The 24,774-nt window shown below is 42.9% G+C and overlaps 1 protein-coding gene across 5 annotated transcripts in view; it reads right to left on the bottom strand.

Annotated features, from left to right (window-relative positions):
* Window positions 1–20,857, bottom strand: part of LOC126481619 (serine/arginine-rich splicing factor 4-like) — a 56,380-nt gene extending 35,523 nt beyond the window's left edge. For 3 of the 5 annotated variants that reach the window (XM_050105503.1, XM_050105506.1, XM_050105507.1), the window contains exon 1: window positions 20,728–20,857. The gene's annotated coding sequence lies outside the window, so the exon portion shown is untranslated. The other 2 variants (XM_050105505.1, XM_050105504.1) reach the window with 2 other exon arrangements.
* Between the last annotated feature and the right edge of the window lie 3,917 nt (window positions 20,858–24,774).

Below are 24,774 nucleotides of genomic sequence, written 5' to 3'. Positions count from 1 at the left end.
ATACTGTCCCCACACCCTCCACCCAACAGTTTCCACTTTTGCTTTCCTATCACCTCCTCTCACTTCACATGCTTTCCCCCCTCATAGTGCTCCGCTCTCTACCAATGCACTCCCCTTTACTGCTCCTAGCCCCCCCTTCCCCTCCCCCACCCCACACAGTATCCGAACACTACATCTGGCAACTCTGTCTGGCTACCATCTAGTTCCTGCACACTCCACCATGCAGCACTGACTCCTCTCGCACCACCCGTTGTTCCCTGCTACGCCTCCCCCTTCCCCACTCCATTCTGGATTGTTGCTTGCATTCAATGCGACACCACTGCATTCTAGTCAGAGCACCCGGACACAGTGCCAATATGTGCGTGATGTGTGCTGTCTTGTGCAAATGTCTGTGTGTTTGCTTTCTTTCCTGAGAAGAAGGCTTTGGCCAAACGATCAGTGTGTTACAGTCATTTCGTTGTGCCTGTCTACAAATCAACAAGTCATCTTTACGGTGAGTAGCAATCTAGACTTTTCATTATTGATAAAATTATTTAATTGGACAGATAAATAGCCTACTCACCATGCAGCGACGGAACACACACATTAAAGACTGTTGTGATTGGCAAGCTTTTGGAGCCTGTGGCTCCTCCTTCAGGCAGGAGGGTTGGAGGGGAAGGAAGGAAAACGACTGGAAGGGTCTAGGAAAAGGGGTGGATATTGGAAAAGTCACCCAGAACTGCAGGTCAGGGGAGACTTACCATACAGGATGAGAAGGAAAAACTGATTGTTGGGGGCTGCATCGGACAAGATTTGAAAACCTGAGAGCTTAAAGGTGGAAGACAGGGTAATATGCAAGACAGAATTACTATTAAAACATGGATGAGTGGGCATAGGCAGGTGGTATATACTGCAACTCACAATATCCTGTTGCAGAACATACTATAAAACATGACATTCGTGACCTCGGCACCAGTTTCACCACACACGCCATCTGGATTCTTCCCCCAGACACCAGTTTCTCAGAACTCCGCAGGTTCTCGTGCACGATATTTTAGTAGGAATCTCTGTGTTGCAAATTACCCCGTCTTCCACCTTTAAGCTCTCAGGTTTTCAAATCTTGTCCAATACAATCCCCAACAATCAGTCTTTCCTTCTCATCCCATACAAAAAGTCTCCCCTGACCCAAAATCTACCCCTTTTCCTAGACCTCTCCAGTCCTTTTCCTTCACCCTTCTTCCTTCCCCTTCAACCCTTCTGCTTAAAGATGAAGCCACTGGCTCCTAAAGCTTGCCAGTCACAACAGTCTTTAATGTGTGTGTTCTGCCACCACTTGGTGAGTAGATGTTTTATCTATTCAATTAAAGAATCTGGTCTTTTTATATTATTGCTGATACTCCAACCTGGACTTTCCACTGTTCAATTTTCTAGAGTTGAATTAGGAAGTTTTTGTATAATGTTGTTTATGCTTTTAAAGATTTTCCAAGTGGAAATCAGTGTGTTGAGTAATTGCATTTAGCATTCAAGAATTCTCCTTTTTTTGTGGACAATCTTTTTCTGTTTCAATTAATGCTGTCACTAAACACAGTCTCTGTGACAGTGTCCAGTAATCATAACCTGTGAGTACGTTTTATTCTCCTAAAGAGTCATGTTACACTATTTCAAAGAAATTGCCAGGACCCTCTGGTACCAAAAGTAGATACTGACAATCACACATGACAGAATTCTCTTCTGGAGTAAAGTGCATAAAGTAAATGAAGTACAGCAGAAGTTAGCATTAAGAGTATTGTGTCCAGTTATACCTACACCACTTTTAGATGCCCTTTCAAAGTAATAAACACATTTTTCCGGTGAACTGTGATTTGCACAATTAAAATTAATATGTGGGAAATAGAATATAGTTCCTATTAAACTTTGTCTTTCAGCCTAGGTATCAGAGAGGAGCCACATACTCTGCTGCAGTTATTAAACAAGTTTTCAGTTTCTGTACAGCAAGAAATTGTTAACATTCGTAAATCCAAAGGCCATTGAAAAATATATATCTTATTTCATCTACATCTACATCCATACTCCGCAAGTCACCTGACGGTGTGTGGCGGAGGGTACCTTGAGTACCTCTATCGGTTCTCCCTTCTATTCCATTCTCGTATTGTTCGTGCGCTCTAATCTCTCTGATTTTATCCTCATGGTCTCTTTGCGAGATATACGTAGGAGGGAGCAATATACTGCTTGACTCTTCGGTGAAGGTATGTTCTCGAAACTTTGACAAAAGCCCGTACCGAGCTACTGAGCGTCCCTCCTGCAGAGTCTTCCACTGGAGTTTATCTATCATCTCCGTAACGCTTTCGCGATTACTAAATGATCCTGTAACGAAGCGTGCTGCTCTCCGTTGGATCTTCTCTATATCTTCTATCAACCCTATCTGGTACGGATCCCACACTGCTGAGCAGTATTCAAGCAGTGGGCGAACAAGCGTACTGTAACCTACTTCCTTTGTTTTCGGATTGCATTTCCTTAGGATTCTTCCAATGAATCTCAGTCTGGCATGTGCTTTACCGACGATCAACATTATATGATCATTCCATTTTAAATCACTCCTAATGCATACTCCCAGATAATTTATGGTATTAACTGCTTCCAGTTGCTGACCTGCTATTTTGTAGCTAAATGATAAAGGATCTATCTTTCTGTGTATTCGCAGCACATTACACTTGTCTACATTGAGATTCAATTGACATTCCCTGCACCATGCGTCAATTCGCTGCAGATACTCCTGCATTTCAGTATAATTTTCCATTGTTACAACCTCTCGATACACCACAGCATCATCTGCAAAAAGCCTTAGTGAACTTCCGATGACATCCACAAGGTCATTTATGTATATTGTGAATAGCAACGGTCCTATGACACTCCCCTGCGGCACACCTGAAATCACTCTTACTTCGGAAGACTTCTCTCCATTGAGAATGACATGCTGCGTCCTGTTATCTAGGAACTCCTCAATCCAATCACACAATTGGTCTGATAGTCCATATGCTCTTACTTTGTTCATTAAACGACTGTGGGGAACTGTATCGAATGCCTTGCGGAAGTCAAGAAACACGGCATCTACCTGTGAACCCGTATCTATGGCCCTCTGAGTCTCGTGGACGAATAGTGCGAGCTGGGTTTCACATGACCGTCTTTTTCGAAACCCATGCTGATTCCTACAGAGTAGGTTTCTAGTCTCCAGAAAAGTCATTATACTCGAACACAATACGTGTTCCAAAATTCTACAACTGATCGACGTTAGAGATATAGGTCTATAGTTCTGCACATCTGCTCGACGTCCCTTCTTGAAAACGGGGATGACCTGTGCCCTTTTCCAATCCTTTGGAACGCTACGCTCTTCTAGAGACCTACGGTACACCGCTGCAAGAAGGGGGGCAAGTTCCTTCGCGTACTCTGTGTAAAACTGAACTGGTATCCCATCAGGTGCAGAGGCCTTTCCTCTTTTGAGCGATTTTAATTGTTTCTCTATCCCTCTGTCGTCTATTTCGATATCTACCATTTTGTCATCTGTGCGACAATCTAGAGAAGGAACTGTACTTTATGAATTTTGTGGTTATCTCACCCCTTTTCTTGGTTTTTAAGTAGATTTGTCTTGTTACATACACTGATAGGACTATCTCCGCTTTCCTCTGGCACGTTCCTTTTCCTTAATCTGCTGGCAACTTTCATCTATTTCTGAAGTCATCGAGCATCACAACCCATCCTCTTCCCTGCAAGCTTAACTTTAATAACTCCTCACAATAATGTTCCAGCCACAATATTTTCTAAGTTCTTACCACTTCCACTAGTCGTCTTCTTATTTTTTAACCATACCTTTATTTCTCATTCTACCAATCCTTTTTATTGTAAGCATATTTTCCGCATCGACATTTTGAAACTACAAAATATTATTCTTCTTTCTTTTCAGCTGTCCTTGATTTACTGCCACATAAAACTACACTCCAGTTAAAATATTTTCTAAACCTCTTTCTTGGTTCTATCTGAATTCTTTTTACAGTAAACAAAACTTTCACCGTTTCATAAACTTTTTTGTCTATTGATATCTTACTTCTTATAGTATCCTTACAGCTTCCAAAAACAGTTTGCTTCTTCAGAGAATTTTCTTTCAAATATAGTTTCATAGAAATGTCAAACAGTGGAGACTACAGTCTGGAATAACAACATTCTAAGGACAGACTGCTACTAACTACATAGGGGAGGCACTATGAGAAAGATTGCTAAAATCCATGCACACTTCTTCTTCGGAAATAGAAAAACACGCATACTTGCAAAAGTGCAACACTCACACTCTGTGGGAGCGTGCACGGACATGATGAGGACCGGTTGGGGGTCTTGCTGTGGGGGAAGTGTGGAGAAGCATGGGGAGTGAGGAAAGGTGGGGGTAGTGGTGGGGGGCAGAAAGTATGTATAGGTGCGTTGAAAGGATGGGTAGTTTGTGTAAGACTGAGTGGGACAAAGGAAGGGGATGGGCAGATAGAGGCCAGCGACTAGTGAAGGTTGAGACCTGGGGGGTGAGAAGCGGGGAGGGGGGGGGGGGGGGGTTACAGGAATGAATCTGTTGTAGTTAAGAGTTCTCACCAGCACAATTCAGAAAAGCTGGTGTTGGTAGTAAAAATCACATGGCACAGGCTGTGATGCAGTCATTAAAATCGAGTATGCTGTATTGGCCAGCTGTCTCTTGGCCACAGTTTAGCAGTGGCCATTCACATAGACAAGCAGCTTGTTGGTTGTCATGCCCACGTACAAAGTGGCACACCGATTGCAGCTTAGTTTGTATATGGCATGGCTACTTTCACAGCCAGCCCTGACTCTGATGAGATAGGAGATGTCTGTGACAGTACAGATGTAGGTGTTAGTAGGAGGACGTATGGGACATGTTTCGCATCTGGGTCTATCGGAGGAAAATGAGCCGTGAGGCAAGGGGTTGGACATGGGAGTGGAGTAGGAATAGCCAAGAATATTGCATAGGTTGGTCCACAAAAGAGCACTCATCTTGTGACTCAGTATCATCCACGACTAGAGAAACTGAATAGCATTCTCTGCCAGGGTTTTGACTATCTCTCATTGTGCCCTGAAATGAGAAATATCCTCCCCATCCCTCCCAGAGTGGTATTCTGCTGCCCACTCACCCTACACAACACACAGGGTACTATGAAAGTTTTGCAATACGATGCAACAATAAGTCCCAGAAGCCTGGTTGTTGTTCTGTTCATACTTGCATTGTAGCCACTGTACCAAGTCTTTGGGCACAATTGTTCACTAGCAGGGTTAGTTTGGAGCGCTTGCTATGGCATCTTCATCATAAAGTGAGGTTCAGGCAGTTTTGCAGTACAACGAAGTTTAAACATAAACCAGTGCTTTGAAGAAATTACTCTTGCACTCGGTGATATGTGTCCACATCATACAACTATGTTCAGGTAGTACAGAGGATTCCAAAGAGAACATTTCACTCTGAAGGATCTTGAGAGGACATGAAGGCCACCATCATCAGTTACGGAGGAAAACATCGACACTCTTGAGGAAAATGCTAGACGAACACAGTCAAGTGACACATAAGCGTACAGAAGATACCTTAGCAAGTCGTTCGATTCTGCATGATCATTTGCAAGTAAAGAAACTTTGTTGTCTCTGGGCGCTGCACAGACTGACGGAAGAGCAGATGACGCAACATAAGACTCTTGGTACCAGGAGATGTTAAAGAAGGTTTCCAAGGAACAATCCCAGTATGGTGAAAAACACTCCGACAGTTGAGACTTAGCTGTACTACTATGACATGTCGACTAACACTTGAAACAAATTTTGGGTCTTTGAAGATGATGACACACCCAGAGCTATCATAAAATCCCACTCAGTAAAGAAGAAAATGGCAGCCAAGTATGCACTGAATATTTGCATGGTACAGAACTGAAACTTCTTGAGCACCCTCCTTACGGTCCAGGCCTTGCTCCTTGTGACTTTGCACTGTAACTGCATGTAAAAATGAAGCTGAAAGGAGTGCAGCTTTCAAGTGATGAGGACCTCCTGAAGGCTTGGGACAACAAGTGTGCCTTGCTCCTTACAGAAACTTGGGAGAACTGGTTTATGCATTAGTTTCAGAGGATGGAGGGATGTATTCAATGTGCCAGAAATTACTTAGAAAAAATTAAGTAAATAAAGCTGTACTGCAAATCTTCCCTAGTACTCTTTGTATTCTTGTCCTATCCTACTCCAAACCTACTCCTGACCTACTGCCTCATGTCTCATATCCCTGCAACAGACCTGGATGCAAGACCTTTCCCATACACCCTCCCACTGCCACAGGCATCTCCTTCCCCATCAAAGGCAGGGCTACCCATGAAAGCATCCATGTGATCTACAAACAAGCTGCAACTGCCGTGCCACTTTCTACATGGGCATGACAGTTAACAACCTGCCTGTCTGGAAGAACTGTGGCCAAAAGATAGCTGGACCTACCACTTGCTGAACATGCTGACCAAAATGACCCACAAGACTATTTTACAGCCTGTGTCATCTGGATCCTTCCTACCAACACCAGCGTTTCTGAAATGTGCTGGTGGGAACTCCCTCTACAACATATCCTTCGATCCTGTAATTCCCCTGGCCTCAACCTTCGCTAGTCCCTGTCCTCCAACTACTTAACTCCCTCCCTGCTCCCACACCATTACTACACACGCCTTCTATCCTGTCAACACACTCCCTCCCCACCCCCCTCGCCTTCTCTTTTGCTCTCCACAACCTTACCCTCATCCTCTCCAGTTCAGTCTCTCAATGCTCCACCTAGCAGCCCTATCCTGCCCCCACTATGCCCCTGCATCTTTGGTTGGTTGGTTGGATGCTTAAAGGGGCCAAAATGCTAGGTCATTAGTCCCTTACAGGTCTATACGACTGTAGATCAAAGATATCTTACGACGCATTACCCAGGGGAAGAAAACCCGAAGGCCTACCAATGTCAGCGTGGCTGAGATAAGGAACAAAAAGAAGAAAGGGAGACAGAGGAAAAAAGGCAAGCAAGGTGCCCATTCTAGGGAGCAGCCAGAAGCCCCTGAAGGCAGAGTCCAATGAGAGACCATACATCCCACAGCCCCCATTGCTTACCAGACGTACTCTACTCCAAGACTGCCTCGGAAAGATTAGCAACACAGGCAGGGCTAGAGAAGCACAGACAGGCAAAAGATGAACAAGTCTAACAGACTACACGAGAGGTGGGGGAGAAAAATAAAAGAGCAGGAAGGGTGAGAACCGGGTTGAACCACCAAGTCCAGACAGCTGAAGCTTGATCTGGACAAAGAGTGTTCTGCCAACCTTTCAACAAGCTGATATGGGAGTGGTAAAAGCCTGCTTCAAGAATAAAATGTAAAACTTGGTCAGCCACTGGGCGCAGCTAGCAGCAGCGAGTCAGGGAGATTAAGAATCTGCTGCAGGGTATTGGATTGAGAGAGGCCAGCAAAATGTGGACTACCATCAAATGGGCACCACAAATGACATTGGGGTGGGTCCTCGCTATGGAGGAGACGACCACGAATCAGCGAAGTATGGCCTCGCAAGAGGCCTGCGTGGAAGACCTCCACAGATTTGTAGTCTTCTTTATCATCTGTAGTTCCTTTGGTGAAGTCAGAGAAGCCATTCTGTATTCCAGGCACCTAAAACTTGATGGCATAATACTGATCGGAGGTTTGTTTCCAAAATACTGATCTCGAGTCAGTTTGGCCACACTATCGGCAAGTTCATTCCCCCGGATCCTGAAATGGGCCAGGGTCCAGATGAAGGGCACTGAGCGTCCACACTGTTCGAGGGTATAAAGGGAAACCTGGATAGCAATAACCAAGAGATGGTGTGAGTAACACTGGTCAAGAGCTTGCAAACTGCTCAAGAAGTTGCTGCAGATAAGAACGAACCCACCAGTGCAGGAACAGATATGCTCAAGAGCACAAGAAATGGCTACCAACTCCACAATGAAAACACTACAGCTATTTGGTAAGGAGAACAGTTCAGTACATCCTGCATTAATATAAGCAACCATCGAGCCATCAGTATAGATGACTTCTGAGCCTTGGAATGTGGGAACAATGGAGAAAAACTGGCAGTGGAGAGCCTCAGGATGAACTGAGTCTTTTGGACCTTGTCATAGGTTCAAATGGCTCTGAGCACTATGGGACTTAACATCTATGGTCATAAGTCCCCTAGAACTTAGAACTACTTAAACCTAACCAACCTAAGGACAGCACACAACACCCAGTCATCACGAGGCAGAGAAAATCCCTGACCCCCCCGGGAATCGAACCTGGGAACCCGGGCGTGGGAAGTGAGAACGCTACCGCAAGACCACGAGCTGCGGACCCTTGTCATAGGTCAAGACAACGCTGTGGCAGAGGGATGCACCACAGAGATGTACAGGGTTCAGTCCAGAGGAAGGGTGGAAGAGGAAACTACTCAAGTTCAGAGAGGATGGACCAGATGCGGATTGCGATCATAAACCCTGACTGAGACCACTGTTGTGGGAGATGGGTTATTGTCTTTGGAAAGAGGAGATGGTAGTTTGGCTGCTTAGGTGAGCTGCAAATGTGGGTAGCTTAATAGACAAGCTGCTGTTGGTGACTGATCCACAATGGAGAGACCTCAGCCTTCACAAGTAAGCTTTCATGGGGCTAGTTCAAATGCTCCTGTCGCAAGTCAAACCCCACAGGGGTGCATCATATCCAGTATCCGCAAAGCTGAAGGTGATGCCGAACCGTATGTCAAACTCCCATAATCGAGGTGGGATTGTATCAAGGGTTTGTAGAGCTGCAGAAGGGCAGTGCAATCTGCACCCAGCTAGTGTTACTCAAGCAGCAAAGTGTACTAAGGTGGAGCCAGCACTTTCGCTTAAGCTGGCAAAGATGGGGAAGCAATGTCAACCGAGAATCGAATACCAGTCCTAAAAGATGATAAGTCGGTAAAGTTCTGGTTGTGGGTGAATGGTACGACATCAATAGATGTGCAAGATGCAAGTTGGGGGGGGGGGGGGGGGGGGTAAAACTTGAAAGCCATGAGTGAGGCCCATGCTCGCCTTTCATATGGTACCCTGCAGTTGACGTTCAGTGACACCCACACTAGAGGAGGAAGAGTAGAGGCAAAAGTCGTCAGGATACAAGGAGGGTGTTACTGAGGACCTTGGGACGGAGACAGATGACACCGAGACTTGAGAAGCCAACACAAGCACCGGCTCACAATGCGTTCATACAACTTATATAGAACACTGATGAGACTTATTGGGTGATAACTGTCCACTTCTAGAGGGTGCTTACCCAGTTTCAGTTCTGTGACGATGATGCTTTCCCACCATTGCGATGGGAGCTCGCCCTCGCTCCAGATATGGTTAAAGATGGCAAGGATATGACACTGACAATCCGTGGTAAATGCTCTTTCATTTGGTTGTGGATGTGTGCCGGCCCTGGTGCTGTATCTGAGCAGTGGGCAAGAACACTGACAAATTCCCAATCACTGAATGGAGTGTTATATGGCTCCAGGTGACGTGTACTAAAAGATAATTGGTTTTGTTCTCACTGCTGTTTTTAGGACACAAGAGGCAGGTTGATAATTCTCAGAAACACATGCTTGATAATAGTGTAGAGCAAAAAGTTCAGTGATGGCATCTGAGTCAGTGTAGACAGTACAAGGTAATACCAGGTACACTGCAGGTGTTTGTTTAATTCTAGGGTGCAAAAACAACTAAGGTCGTACGCACCCATGTCAGAACTGTAGAACACAAAGACAGAGAGAGGAGACAAAGATGACTACACGTCAATCCCAATCAACGGAAGTGGAGACAGCTAAAAACAAGGATGCGGAGAAAAGTCTATAAAATACGCCATAGAGAAATGGAGGTCAGGAACTAAAAATTACATGGCCTTTGCCGTATTGCTACGACGGATAAAAAGTAAAACGCAATCGACAGGCTGTGCAACGTTCACTAAAATGGCTGATAATTCAGATGGCAAATATAAATTGGAACATAAGTAATTAAAAAAAGGACATTCCATAAGGAAACGGCAAACTTTCAAAGGTTGAGGGCAATTAACACAAAGTGGTGGGGTAACACCATTTAACAAATGGTGATGGCTAAAAAGATAGTGCCCAATATGCAACCTAGCTAAAATAATCTCCTCACAGCAAGATGGCCGAGAGGAGATCATCCAAGTTGCTGGGAGAGTTTAATTTTCCAGAGCTTGTTCCCATGAAGGGAGGCCAGTGGTGGTGCCGAAGTAACACCACCTGCTGACAGATGGTAACAACACAGATTTCATGGTATGGAAGAACTGGCAGGCTGAGGTAGCAGACTGCAGCCATGGCGGCAGCATCAGTAACCTCATTTCCTGACAGATCGATGTAACCAGAAACACACACAAACATCACTGTGGCTCCATCAAGAGTTAGCAAGTGACAGCTTTCCTGGACCCATTGCACTACGGGATGGGCAGTGTATAGCACACAGACACTTTGAAGGGCACTGAGAGAGTCGGAGCAGATGACGAGCCTGTGTCGCTGGATGTACTGCATGGCCTGATACAGGGTGAAGAGCTCCGCTGTAAATACTGAGCAATGTTCCAAAAGCAGATACCGAAAAACATCAGTGCCAAGACAAAGGCACACACGACACTACTGTCAGTCCAAGAGCCATCAGTATACACAAAGGTACTATCACAAGGCAAATGGCACGCATATCGCAGAGGAAGAAGTCAAGGCAGTATGACAGTGGTAGTTCGGCAGCTTCTGCATACAGACTCTCAACCAGGTTAGTATAAATGGTGCTACCGGCCAAACTGATGCCACAATGGTGGATTGTATTGAGATGGCGTAACATGGGAGGATGTGCAGATGCATACAAAACACCCATAGTCTAGTTTTTAGCAGACAAGCGACTGGTACAAATGGAGGAGAGGGTGATCTGATCCGCTCTCCAGGAAATACTGCTGAAGACAAGTAGGACATTGAGGGACTGTGTACAGCGGGTGGCCAGTTATGACACACGAGAGGACCAAGAAAGTTTCCTAATGAGAATGAGCCCCTGGAATTTCGTAGTTTCAATGAATGAAAGAGCAACAGGCCCAAGACATAAAGATAATGGAAGAAACCAACTGTGCTGCTAGAAATAAATACAAATGATTTTGTCGGTGGGAAAGCGAAAGCTATTCTTGATGCTCCATGAGTAAAGAACATCGAGACATTGCTCAAGGAGAAAAGTCCATGGAGAACTGCAATATATGGCAAAATCGTCAACAAAAAGTGTGCCGGAGATGCCCACGAGAGACAGGCAGGGTTAATGGTGATAGCAAAGAGGACGATGCTCAGGACGGAACCCTAAGGCACACTGTTTTCCGAGATAAAGGTGTCCGACAAGGCAGCGCCCGCATGCACCTTGAAAACTCAGCATTTTAAAAATTCCTGAAGGAAATGGGGCACATGGCCACAGAAGCTCCATGTGTAGAGAGTACAGAGGATACCAGTCCTCCAGCAGGTGTCATAGGCTTTCTCCAAATTGAAAAATGTGGCTACAGGCTGGTATTCCCACAGAAAACCATTCATAACATGGGTTGAAAAGGTGACAAGATGTTCAACTGCAGAACAGCGTGCTCGATATCCACACCATGCAGTGGTCAGTAAATTGCAAGACTCAAGCCACCATACCAACCGGGCATGAATCATACATTCCATCACCTTGCAAACACAGCTGGTGAGAGACATGGGATGATAACTACCAGTGGCTTCACACCAGTGTCTGGGAAATGTGCCCTCTGTCCACATGCGATTGTATGTATGAAGCAGAAAGTGCCTGCCCGCAAGAGAAAAGGTCTGCAACTTCTGAATGTGAACATTGTCTGGCCGTGGGGCGAATGATCCGAGTGAAGTGAGAAAGTGATTTATCTCCCTTGTAGTAAAGTCGGCACTGAAGCACTCACTATTCTGAGAAGAGAATCACCTGAGCCGCCTCCACTTGTTTCCATTGGAGGAAGGCAGTGTGATAGTGGGAGGAGCTAAAAATCTCCACAAAATAGCGACTCAAGGTGTTGGAGATAGCAAGAGGGTCCACTATGACATTGTCTACTACAGTCAGGCTGGAAATTGGGGAATGGACTGTGGTCCCAGAGAGCCATCGGAGGTTGGCCCACACGACAGAACAGAGAGTAGAACTGTTAGAAAAACCAGTAAATGAAATCCAGCTAGCTTTTTTGCTATCCCGAAGAGCACAACACTGCACATGCAACTGTTTATAAAGAATGCAGTTTGCCATAGCAGAATGTAGTTAAAAATGCTGAGAGTACTTCTCTGCATGCAAATCGCGTCACAGCACACCTTAGTCCACTAAGGGACCGGGACATAGAGCAGTAAGGAGGTAGTGTGAGGAATGAAAAGTCCTGTGGCGGTAAGGATAACATTTGTAAAATATTATACCTGGTCATTGCAACTGGGGAAATGTGGTCCACTGAAGGTCACCAGGGAAGCGTAAAGCCTCCAGTCGGCCACAGAAAGCTGCCATTTTGGTATGCATGTAGGTACGGTAAGAGTCAGCAAACGGACAGTACAAGCGAAATGGTCACTCGAGTACATGTAAGAGAGAACTGACCACTCGAAACAATGGGCAAGCCGGGCAGTGCAAAGGGGCAGGTCCAAATAGGAATAGGTGTGCGTGGAGTCAGAAAGGAACACAGATGCTCCCGTGTTAACGCAGATGAGGTTATGACGACTGAGGTGAGCCAAGAGGGCACCTCTCTGACAGATTCTGGGAGAGCCCCAAAGGGGATGGTATTTCTTCAAGTCACTGAGCAGCAGAAAGGGGTGAGGGAGCTGCCCAATAAGCTGGAGGAAGTCTGACCTCATGATGCCAAATGACGGAGTGATGTAAACCTTACAAAGGGAAAAGGTAAAGTGAGGAAGGAAAAAGTGGACTGCAACAGCCAGGTAGTTAGGGAGGTGGCTTGACATTGAACAACATCCCAGATGAGTAACATGACTCCCCCATGAGATGGAATGCTGTCATCAGGGAGAAGGTTCAAGCGGACCGGGAAGAAATGCAGGAGCTCAAAGTGATCGTGAGGATGCAATTTTGTTTCCTGGATGCAGAGAACAAGCAGATGCTGCGATTCTAAGACCAACCGTAAGTCCTCTTTGCTGGATCAAATGCCTTGAACATTCCATTGGAGGAGAGTTCTGACGAGGAAAGCGGAGGAGGGAAAAAATGAAGGGATGTCACCTCGGCGGCTGCCGAGTCCCCCCTTTGAAGACTCATTGCTACAGCGCACAGAGGATCCTGCTCCGTGTCTACAGAGGCATCGGCATTCTTCTTCTGTCAGTGTGCAGAGTCCAGGGTAGAAAAATGGTTGGCGGTGCACACTGGTGACACAGACGTCAGCCGGCCGAGGATATCGCGTGGCGACACCGTCAAAGAGAATCTCCAAGTTGGTGAAGGATAAGATCATTTGCCTTTGTTTGACTTCTTGGAGCCTTTCTGGTTGACAAAGGAAGACTGAGATGTTTGTTGGCTGGAGGGACACAGGGAGTGTTCGCAGGAGTATTCCTCCTGTCCTTTCCGGACTGCGGTTGTGTAGCGGGTGACTTTGCGCCGTGAAGCTAAAGTTTGGGGGCTTGTTGTACAGCTGGAGGAAGAGATGGGATGCTACCATGGCAGTGGGCAATTTTACAACCAGGGAGCTGAATTTGAGGTTGCATGTCTGCATGGCTATGTCCTTCGCGAAGCGAGATGCAGCATGAACAGTACTATAAGTGCCATATGATACGATGCAGAGTTTCCAACTAGCCAACAACTTGCAAGTGACCAGTTAAGGCACTTTTTCCTTCATCCAGATCTCCTGGACAGCCCGCTCATCGAGATAAACGGGACAATCTCGGGAGAAGGCAGCACGGTTGCCATTGCAGTTCATACAGCGGGGAGAACAAGGCGGGCAATCGGCCTCGTGAGAATCCCTGCTACAGATCTGGTTGTAACAATGACACTGGTAGCACACACTGGGTATGAGTAGACTGTGATAACTTCATAACTTACTTTAATCTTTCATGGAAGCACCATTCTACAAAAAGTGAGAAAAAGAGTGTGTGTGGGCACTAAGAATGCATCTAACTTTTTCATCATCCAACAGACTGCAACGACACACTGATCAGAGAGGTTCATTTGGATTTCTGCTCTGGTCAGACCATCAAGACCATTTGAATCATTAGCTTCATTCCGTTTACATTTAGTAGACTTTGACTGTGATGAAGAAGATTGGCTCACTGCGAGAAAACTGCCAGCATCTCCAATGGCACACTCCTTCCCAGGGGGGCCCCCTTCAGAAGGAGGCACACCCACCTTAGGTGATTGTTCACACCTCCCGAACACCTGATAGAGGGACCAACCGGAAATCTGGGAAGGTAGCAATTGCCCCCTCCCTGAGCCTGGCCCATGCCAGAGGCTATGTGCAAAACCCTATGTGTCAACTTGAGGCTGGGAATTATGCGTTACCCAGTCACCTGTTATTTGTCAGACACGTGGACTGTCTTTCAGGAGCACACAGGAGGGAATAAGAAAAAAAGAGGAAGCTCAAATCAAAGTGGAGGAAGGATAGGAGAAGGTGAACAAAGAAAGAGAAAGGAATGAATAACAGTGGAGAGACTGTTCTGATATCAGCTACTGAAAATGCAGAACACATTTCCAAAAACATCCCAGGCATGTCCCTCAGGGGACAGGAAAAAGAATAGCAGGAGGATAGACATGCTGCACACATAAGAGAAAAGATGCTGCAAAGGCTGGAGCCCCAAGGTAGCCAAACACAAACCTGCCAACAGGCAGCGAGCCACCTGGGGGAGGGGAGGGGGGGGACCTGCAGGTGTCTGGTATCCACAGAGCTGTCTGATCTTAGCCCAAACCTGCGATGTAGTAGTAATTGGTCCAACGGTTGCAACATACCATTCCCAGCATTCCCACTTTTTCTCTTTTTATTAGGTGGTGCATCCAAACCATTATGGGGGCAGACATGGGTGAGCAGTCTAGAGGGGCCACTGTAGGAGGCTTAACGGCCAGGAATACCGTGCCAAAGGGGGTGAAATTGTCATAGCTGTAGCACGTGACAAGCTGGGTGCAACTACTCATATTTCTTCTTGGCCTCTAGGTAACTCAGTTTGTCCAGAGTCCTGTATTGTTGAATTTTCTTTTCTGTTTGGTAACCAATGCAATCTGGTAAGCAAGGAGAATAGTGCTTTCCACAGTTGACACAGATGGGAGGAGGTGCACAGGGAGCATGCAATGCTCATCCACGGTCTCTACAGATGGGGATAGCGCTGCAACGTCAAGACATTGTCTTCTAAGTTCTCCACAAATAATAAGGGCTTTGTGGCCACAACAGAATCATCATCAGTCCTTGTAGAAATGAAATATTGCAGGGAGTATTGCTCTGCTTGTCACTAAGTCCTACAGTCCTCTGACGGCATAGTCAGGGAAGGGAACATGTTAGGCCCCCGCCATATCTCCCTGCATTGAAAGAGGATTGTTCTTTCATAGAGACTGCTGGGCCCATATGGCTACTAGTGGGAAATAACTTCATCCGCTTAATTTGTGGCTGACCCACCATTGTGTCACCCTCTCCAAACGGGGTCTCTCCCAATGGGAACCACCCAGCCTCAGCAGTGGCAACCTGGCCAGTAATCCATTGCTCAGAGTCCCCGTGCCCCAGTCATGACCAGTCACAAGAAGCACATACTCCCTGGCACACATGGGAAATTTTCAGTTCAAGCACGAACAGTGCCATCCCTGGGTGGTCTGTTGGTGCCATTCCTGCATGGTCAGGGGGCAACCACCATGCAGAAGTTGACGATCACCCCCACAACGGGATGGCTACCATGCTGGGTTTTTGATGTATTACTGTACGAAGGGGAAGAGTGCACAGATGGAAAGGCACAAAGGTAGAGACACACCACATTTCATGCCCTTCCCTGAAGGATCTGCAGTTCTGGAGGATTTTAAAAATGGGTGGCAGGTCAAATCCAACAAAGGGGACAATGTGTTTATTTGATGAAAAGTTGTAGAATACGCTAGAAGAGGAAACTAAAGGCCCAATCATAAACCAGGTCCAAGCACGGTTGGCACCAAGAAAACCATCCGGTGGAGAGGCAGAGGGAGAATGGCATAGTGAAAGTATAATCGTGCAGCACAGAAAGGAAGTACTGCTGCAAAGGATGATGGGGGGGGGGGGGGGGGGGGGGCTGCACCTTCCCCCATTCCTAATGCTATCCTTTCCACATTCCCCACCCCACGTCTTCCTATCCTCACTACCCACCCTACCTAGATTGCTGCTCACATCAGATGCAGCCACAGTTGGGGCCCCAGTGTCCAGAGTTTATGAGTTGTCCTCATGTGAATGAACATGTGTTTCTACTTCAAAAGAAGAACATTGTCCGACAGCTTAAATATTTTAGTAATTTTTTTTTCTTCAGTGTGCCTGTCTATAACTCACCACCACCTCTATGTGGTGAGTAGCCAAGCTATCCTTTCCATGTTGTTGTTTTTAACAGAAACTTCATCTTCACTGATCTCCATCACTTTAGTTTTCCTGTACTCATCTTCATTCAGTACTTTTTCTCACTTTTACAACATTCACCATAATAATGTGCAGTTCTGACAATACTGCAGACTTAAACATCCTTATCCATTTAACTCTTACAACTACATCTCCCCTCAGAAGAAATACCGAAAAGTTTTGGTGATAAAAACCCCTCTTCCAACACTTATCTCATATGTCTTCCCCCAGCAATACTTACGATGACTTTTTGCCTTGCGTACAGTTCCTTTACCAGTCTTCTCCCCTTGTAATTTATGCCACAGTCTACCCAATTTATGGTTTAAACAGCCTGATGCAGCATGACAAGTGACAATTGTCATTGTACACAGGTGTCATCCGAAGAACAAGGCGCCCAGGTAAGTGTGGTACCTCAAGATGGAACCACAAGCAAGCACAGTCACTGCCAGATGCAATGACAAATGAGAGGTGTCTACATAGACATGCCCTCAAGAGTTCCATACGCCACAGCTGTGGCATGCTTACTTATGTCAGAATGGTGTGCCATTCAGCCCAGTCTGGAATTGTCGTTAAGACAAGAGCATTATCTTGCGAGAGCTTTATTAGACAGAGCTATACAGTAAAATTTACAGTCAATTCTACTTTGAGAGAAGAGGTAATTATCTTTTACAGTGTCAAGTTATGTGTTCACTGACAGTAATGAATACATGACATTGCTGTGGGCATGGGCTGCTCCAAAGTATTTCATCTTGTGATCAAGTTATAACAAAGTGTTGGGCTCCTCCAGAAGTAAATCTAAGAACCCACCATAGTGTCGACAAGTATTACTGCATGCAGCACAAAGTACATGTAGATAATAGTAATCCTTTGACAACAGACAAAAAGCCATGCAAATATTAAGAAAACAACAGTAGATGAACAACTATTCAGTATAATCAAGACAACAGCAGATTTTTCTTCAAAGTACTGGTTTTCCTGCTTACTTTTTCCCCCTTTCCCAGCCAAACAGACTACAGCACTAATGAATTCTTTTTGGGAAACTAGCTAAGTATCATTGACTTGTGAGTTGACAGAACCTCATTCCGAACAGAAATAGTGCCTAGCTGCTATTCCAAGAATAATTTTGTCAATGTAATATGCTGAGAACACCTGCATTCACATATAGGCTATAGCAGTTTTATGATATTTAACTGTTAACAGCATATATTGATTTAGTTTCTAACAATTCCTTAGCTCATATCCTGAACAGATCTACACAACAAGATACATGAACAGACAACTGATTAAAAGACAACCTCCACATGATAAGTGTCAGACTGGTGCCACGTAATTCATTAAAAGTCCTTACAAAGAAACACGACTTTGACTTGCAGATCATTACTTTCATTGGTTAAGTGAATAGGACTCTGCATAAAAAGGCAGCTAAAAAATTATAATCTGCTGCTCCAAGGTTATAAAGTCACAACTTGGCAGAAACAATATTGGGCCAGTGTGTGATACTGGAATGCCCCACCCCCTCCAGCTGAAATCTTGCTTAAGGCAATACACTGATGAACAGCATAGTCCAATGTCTAGATTATGCTGTAAGATGATAATTTGATTGAGTGTTGGCGAAGCCACTAAATGAGTATGGCAAATAAAGATCATGGTAACAGCATACCTTAACGTTTACATCTGTGCCATATTGAAAGCACTTATCATAAAAACTAACGATAAATTCAGAAAAGCCTATATTGGACAATGGATAAGTCTTTCGTGCATATTATATACATATCATACATAAACCACGAAATGTGCAAAGGGAGTCCATTACTCCCTAACTTTTACCCAGCACTGTACGGACACCTCTGGATGGCAGTGAGCAGCAAGTAAAGTAGATTGTATATCAAAATAATATCAGCATGAAAGAACATTAACTGACTGGATTTCCTATTAGCTTAACAAGAAATGGATGTGAATATGACATTATACCTGGTTCAGAATAAAGTGATGGAGCTAGTTGTTTACAGGGTATCTACCACAGCAACAACCAGAGTATGAGTTTGGTCACTCCCTTTGTTCTGCCTAATATATCACTCTGCAACCTCAGCTGCAGGTCTCTTAATCAGCTGTGAACAAAAGTCATGGTCTGTAACGAAACTGTTGTGATTTGTTTCTCTGTGTGAAAAGTTCCTTTTTATGGAGTATATGACACCAACTATGAAAAAATTGCGAATCAACAACACCTCCACCTTCCACGCTCAACTGTCAGGCACTTTGTTACTCTGATTCAGGTATAAAAGCATTTAGCTTCAATTCAATTAAATCATTGTGGTGTCACAAGGCTTAGGCCTGTCCCACCCCTCATTAAATCGACCAAGACTTATACGAATAATTGTAAGAACAGTTATTATTATAATGTACTTTAAGTTTTTTTTTGGGGGGTTTTCAGAAATTCTGTGGGAAGAAAGTTTATTTATGTTGCAGATAACGTGGAAGACGTTGCCCAACAATCACCACAAAAGTTCAACATAGCAGCAAGTGGGCAAGGAATAAAACGAATGCTGCAAACTACCGCGAGCCATGGAAGAGCCTGGGCCGCAAGGGCGTCAAGCTTCCTAGGTCGTTGTTGGACAACGTCAAAGGAAGAGATATTCTGCTTTCTCTTTGTAAACAAATCGATAGAGTCTTGAAAGGTTCACGTAAAACATATAGGCAGGTGACACATTAGGTGGGCCACAATGCCTGTAATACTTCCACAGTTATTAAAAAGTTGTTAAACGGCAAAACCAATAGTTCATCATTTATACAGATAAAAAGTAGTAAAGATATAGGAAAGGAAGAGTTGCGGCGTCAGAACGAAAAGTGATACATCGCTCAGCAACGAAGAAGGGTGTAAACAGCGGGTGTTAGGTGGTGAAAACAAATCAACTGCTAAAATAGTAAGTCTGTAACTAAGCATAAAGCCACGTAACACTGAATCATGTAATATGTCTTCAATAAATCCTGCTTCAAAACTGCTGTTGAACGGGATCTTATTTTACATATAAAAAGAAAACCACCATGTTCACAGCAGACAGCAACATCCAGTTTGAATGCCTATCTTCAGTTGCAGTTATGAATCCTGTTGAGACAGACAAATGTGAATACAGTCTTGTTTCTTGGTTCAAAGACTTCTCTCAACATATTTCTATCCACTAATCAATATAAAAAAATGCCTTAGCCCTAACGGAACATATAATCTAAAAAAGGATGCCTAATAGGGTTTCATAGAGCTATCAATCTCTCTCTGTTCTATGACTGAAATACTGCAATTAACACTTCACGTAAAAACAGTAAATAAGATGATAAAAATATAATACTAAGAGATATACAGGTATGTCTAAGTCTAATAGTCTCTGAGTATCACCACACATAGTGCTACTTCGTGATACTGCTTATCCACACATCCTAGAGACTCCTTTCAAGGGTACCCATACAACATTAATTTACATAATGTAAAAAAAGTAAAATTTCAGCAAACTATTAAAACATAATTGCGGTCATTTTGCATACAAAACAAGCAGCTATTACGAATATACTGGAATATTGTAATACTTTGATTAATTAAAAGAGTAAATGTAAATGCCATGAGGCTAGGGCCTCCCGTCGAGTAGACCTTTCGCCTGGTGCAAGTCTTACGAGTTGACGCCACTTCGGCGACTTGCATGTCTATGGGGATGAAATGATGTGTAAAGCGAGCACTCTGGATGACGTATAGTAAGTGACAAGTGCAATGTGGCAAAAGGCAACAGCAAAAACAATAGGTAACGACACGGCTAATCTTCGGAAAGTTTAATTAAACAAATTCAATTGAGAAATATAAACATACGCTAGTATCGGGGTAAACAGTAACGTAAGGCACCGTAAACTGAAAAATTCAGGTCAGTCAACTCCTGTAATTGCCATTCGGAGACAAATTTACCATAACATTGATATCGAAAATAATTACTAGTGTATGTCCAGTCACAAAAATATTACACTCAATAAATCCACAAAAACATTAAACTCAACAAATCTTACCAGGCGCCCTTATAATTATTCGCCAATGAATAATATCAACAACACTACTTGCTACTAATTGCGGAATCATAAGCCTTGTTCATATCTTAGATATCTAAACGCAATTACTTACATTCTACCTACCACCTATCACAACAAACAATGTAAATATAAACACCACGGCTTATCAAATCCCACTGACAAATTAGACATCGCGCTACTATCATCACTGGATACTACCATAGCCAGTGTTACCAATACCCATTGAAAAGGCGTTCTAAAATAAGTTACTTTGCATCTTCGACCATAGATATTGTATCTATGGTCGAAGCTTTGCATTGAAATAACCTAGATGGTATTTACATTTTACTACGTCTATAGGTTTCAAAATGCATGCAGTTATTTATCTACCACATATTTTATTAAAATACAAGATAACAAGAGTGTTGACTACCGTAATTAAATTAAAACGTGGTTTAGTTTAGTATATTTTTTTGTCCACAGATCATATTTTACAACGATATTGCACATGTCATGTTTACAGTTCTATACAGGCTGAAATAAATTGTTTTGGTATTTGCATGGGTATTTGTCATTGATACATATATACAATCTTTTGTAATAATATTTATAGATAATCAATATTAATACGCATTGATGATATATACTAAAAGGCTACATTAACTTACGCAACAATCTTCTCCATACCTAAGAAAAGTTTACAAAGATATATATATATATATCGCCGTGCTGCTGAAAATACTAATACATTTAATCAAAATGAAAACTAATTTTTTACATCATGTATGATGACCGTGCTGCAGAAAATATTTACACATATACACATAGTGAAAACTTATATAAATCATAGATGCACCATTGCACGTAGTCAGTATGTTCTCTTCTGTATTTTCAGCACTACGCTTCGTTTTTCATTTTCCTTCTTTCAGAAAATTTGTTTCCACACGAAAAAGATATTGTTTTACTCCATTTCTAACTTTACATTACACGGCTTTGCCTGCAAGTGTTTTTTCATCTTTTTCCAACATCCAGATATAAGATGTTCCTTATTTTTTTTGAAGGTGCTCACTTCCTTCATCCTCCATATGCTAAGTGTCAGTCTGTTATAAAGTAAGTTTCCCGCATTTTCAGAGTCCCTATTTGCCATCTTTTAGAGAAGGAATGGCAGTTTTCTCTGACTCTTGTGTTGCGGTCACGTAAATCTCTGTTTGAAAATGCTGTATAATTTAGCCTACCATTAAAAGAACTATTGTCTCATATATGTACAAACTAAGCAAAGTCAATATTTTGATTTTTTTTTATTTTATTTTTTGCAGGATTCACATCGTGTTAGTTTAGCTATGCATCTGATGTCTTTCTTTTGAAGTTTTGAGATTCTCAATGTGTGCATCTGCTGCTCCTCCTCATACGGGCATACAGCACAGTACGTGTGGGAAGATAAGTCTATAGTCCATTTTTAGCAAGGTTTCTGTGTCCACCATACAGCACAGTCTTTTCATTAAGAAAACATTTGTATTTATTTTTGAACATATCTTATAGATGTGGTTATCCCATGTCAGAAATTTGTCCACCTCTATTCCCAGAAACTTTAAACAATTTATTTCTTTTAAGTCCGCATCCTCAATGCTCAGAATAAATTCCTCTGAACTGTTGGCTCTGTTTCTTTCAAATTTTGTACACATATTTTTCTTCCTGTTGATCAACAAATTCGTTAATCTAAATCTTAATCTAAATCTACCTTTTCCAGATTCTCACTGGCTGTCCTTTCCAAATCCTCCACTGAGTCACTACATGCTAGTAAAGTTGTTTCATCAGCATACAAAATCATGTTTTCATTTACAACAGTGGGAATATCGTTTATACACAAGTTAAAGGGTACTGGTCCTAGTACTGAACCATTAGCTACTCCATATTTTACCTCTGGAAAATCAGAGACTGTTTTCTGTGTATTTCCAGATACATGTTTTATTTCGATGCACTGTTGTCTGTTTTCAACAAAGGTTTATATAATATCTGCAGCGTTTCATCTTATGGCATAACAGTCCAGTTTTTCTATAAGAACTTTATGTCAGGTATGATCAAAAGCTTTCGAAAAGTCTAAGTATACACTAGATACTTTCCTCTGATGATCCAGTGCCTTAGTGATGAGTGTTATGAGGCTTGGCACTGCGATCTTAGCGGATTTCCCCTTCCTAAATCCATATTGTGCTTCATTTAAGATGTTTTGATTCTCTATGAAGTTTATAATTCTGTCTTCCGTCACTACTTCTACTGTTTTTGACAGAACAATTATGATTGTTATGGGTCTATAGTAACCTGGATCTCCTTTCTTGTCTCTTTTAAATAGTGGGCCTACCTTGCTGCTTCTTAGACATTTTGGTAATATGCTTTCCTTCATTACTACATTTATCGGTAATGTCAGAGGCTTTGCAGGATATCAAGCACAGTGTTTGACCATTTTTGCTTACATGCCATGCAGGCTTCTGTATTTTTATTTTTTAGTTCTCGAAATTTTTTGAAACTTCCAATCCATCTGTAGGGAGTAAGTGTAACTGTCAGAGAGCCTTTTGATAATTTCCATGTTCTTTGATACTAATGTGGTTTCTTTTAGAGGTTTCTCCACTACAGCTATATAGTGCTGATTAAAGAGGTTACACAGTTGTTGTGAATCTGTCACTTCTTTCCCCTCCGTTTTCAATATTATATTTGTGTGTTTTAAGACATGTGACTTGTTTCTGTTCTCATTTATATAATTCCAGACTCTTTTAGAGATAGAAGGTGCTTGCATTTCGTGTGTTTGGACGCCTGATAAATACCATTAGCCATTTTCAGACTATGAGATAGTAAAAAGACATATGTTGGAAGTGCCATGGCATTTTTTGAAGAGAAAAAGGAATTCGTTTCCCGAATTTAAGATATTCCATTGTCAGCAAGAAGTAATACAAGAAGAAGCAAAATTTTGGCTGCTGACAGTAAAAGTAGTTTGTTCGAAATTCTGCAGAAGGACCTTGCTATGCCATAGCACTAGATAAATCGTGCAACATTGTTGATGAAGAACAAATGTAGATTTTCGTGCGATTTTTTGATATTGGAAATAAAGAATTTAGGGGAGAACTTCTAACAGAATTGTCACTTTAAGACAAGATTCGCGGAGATTTATTCAAGACTTTGTGACACAAATCAAACATTAGTTATGATGAAAAGATGTCTCTTTCAACTGACACGGCCCTAGCGATTAAGAAAAACGACTAGTAAAGAGAATCAACGGTAAGAATGCTGGGCTGCTATCTTATCAGTGCATAATTCACCAGTAGCACTTAGTGTGACTCTGAAAGAAGTAATGGGCAGGTTGATCAACTTGACTGATTTTATGAAGTCTTGTTCTGTTCTTGAGCACAGACAGTTCAAAGAGTTTTTTTTCTGAGTACGTTTTGGTGCATTGTGACATACTGCAGTACAACAATATTCATTGGCTAAGAAAAGGTGAAGTGAAAAAACGTTCTTGGGAAATAAAAGAAGAAGTAACACCCTTGTCAATAAAATTCTTCTGGGTTTGGGATCGCATTGTCAGCTATAACATTCCGACGTTTCAGCGTTCACTTAGCAATACACCCTAAGGAAGGTGTCTTGCAATAGTCGCCCAAACTTCAGTATTTTATGGCCCTAAACCCAGAAGAAGACGGCCATGGAAACCTACATTTACAAGTAACATCATTCTTAGAAAACTTGGATTCGCAAGAAGCCATTTGGAGTTCTTAGCAAACGAACACAGTACGCTAGTTGTGGCTTTCTCAAAAGAGATTCTTAAAACATTGAAAGGCGCACAGTACCAAGCTACAAGGAAATGAAAAGTTAATATGTGAACTGATACAAAGTGTGTCTTTTCTCCATTGCATGCTGGGTATCTTTGAAAAAGACATTTTGCACTTTCCAACAATATTTGAATACAAAAATAATTCTGAAATAGATAGTTCAGTATTCTCAAATTTTATGACATATCTCAAAAGGGAACTTGTAGCAAGATTCCAAGACTTTTCAGATATAGAGAAGCTGTCGCAATTCTTAAAATTTCCTTTTGAAGTATCTCCAGCGACAGGATGGATATAGCTGAGAAGTTAATCCGCCTTTCAAATCCTTTACTCCAAATGGAAATAACATA

This window comes from Schistocerca serialis, chromosome 5 (genome assembly GCF_023864345.2).
Source record: "Schistocerca serialis cubense isolate TAMUIC-IGC-003099 chromosome 5, iqSchSeri2.2, whole genome shotgun sequence".
NCBI lineage: Eukaryota > Metazoa > Arthropoda > Insecta > Orthoptera > Acrididae > Schistocerca > Schistocerca serialis.
This window is presented reverse-complemented; position numbering and strand designations above follow the sequence as displayed.